General features: G+C 35.4%; 1 non-coding gene across 1 annotated transcript; it reads left to right on the plus strand.

The window, feature by feature from the left end:
• Positions 1–1,055: 1,055 nt before the first annotated feature.
• On the plus strand, positions 1,056–1,162 carry LOC121217069 (small nucleolar RNA R71). The gene has a single exon (XR_005913297.1). It is a non-coding gene; the product is annotated as a small nucleolar RNA R71 (small nucleolar RNA).
• The last annotated feature ends 308 nt before the right edge of the window (positions 1,163–1,470 follow it).

A 1,470-nucleotide genomic window follows, 5' to 3' on the forward strand; every position in this document is an offset into this window, starting at 1 on the left:
TTTCTGGAACACAGAACCACATGCCGGGAATTACTTGAAAGAAGCCAGACGATCCATCTCAAAAGCCGGAGCTACTCCAAGACTGAAGATCTCTTTCAGAATTCCTTCAAGGGTTTTAGAGTTTTCTTTATGTTTTGTTATTTTTATACTTTTGAGATGTACTCTTATTTTATTATGAACTAAACCCCTTAGATACTAAGGGGGATAAAACCTATGATGGATCTTGTTATTATTATCTGAACTGTATGATAAATACTTGATTTGTTCTTAATTATGTGTTCTTAATGCTTGAGATAATATTTTAGGTATTAATTCATGATTTGATGTGCTTATGCAGAGGAGGAATAGACCCTACCTAAGAGTAGATTTGGCATAATTAAGCGGAGTTGATCGGGCGCCTAGAAATAGGGTTACGAAATTTTTCTGGATTAGGGTGAAACCTAATAAGGGGATCCATAGATAGAGTTAATGCAACCCTAGAGTGTTAATTAGAGAAAAGTCTCGGTTATTCAATCTAGGGATTAGATGTTATTAGTGTTAAATAAGGATAATAACTTAACTTAGGAATCTCTACGGAACAAGTCAAGTGAATAAATCGTCCGGTTCAGAGTCAGATAACAAGTGAAATCTAGGTGGATTCCTCCTTGGGTGTCGTCTTTATTAATTGCTTTTCTTCAAATCTTTTTCCAAATTCTCTTTTCGCTTTAATTAAATTAGTTAATTATTTTATATAATTAGTTTAATAAACAAACCCTTTTATTCTTAGGCTAGATAATAAAAAGATAGTTATTACTAATACTTTTGGTTCCCTAGGTACGATATCCCGATCTTGCCATTACTATACTATTGTTCGATAGGTGCGCTTGCCTTTTTATCGTGATAATAGTTAGTCTAGGTTTGATCTTCATTATAAATATTTATTACATGTTACGAATCACGCGATCAGCCTCCTTAAGTGTTTTGTTTTTTAGGGTTCCACTGGCGGTTGCATCGATTAACTGTCTAGTTGAGGGGTTCAAACCGTTGTAAAAAGTTTGAACTGTAGCCATAAGGGTATCCCATGGTGAGGGCACCTTCTCAATAAGTACTTGTATCTCTCCCATGCATCATAAAGTGTTTCTAAATCCATCGGCACAAAAGAAGAGATATCATTCCTCAACTTTACCGTTTTAGCCGGCGAAAAATATTTAAGCAAAAATTTTTCAGTCATTTGTTCCCAAGTAGTGATTGACCCTCGTGGTAACGAGTTCAACCACTGTTTAGCCTTGTTTTGTAATGAAAAGGGAAATAACCGAAGGCGAATGGCATCATCAGAAACGCCATTGATCTTAAAGGTGTCGCAAAATTCTAGAAAATTTGCTAAATGAGTGTTTGGATCCTCGTCCTGCAAACCATCAAACTGAACAAACTGTTCTATCATTTGAATCGTGTTAGGTTTCAATTCAAAATTATTTGCAGCAACAGCAGGTC

The sequence above is a fragment of the Gossypium hirsutum genome, chromosome A02 (genome assembly GCF_007990345.1).
Source record: "Gossypium hirsutum isolate 1008001.06 chromosome A02, Gossypium_hirsutum_v2.1, whole genome shotgun sequence".
Taxonomy (NCBI): Eukaryota; Viridiplantae; Streptophyta; class Magnoliopsida; order Malvales; family Malvaceae; genus Gossypium; species Gossypium hirsutum.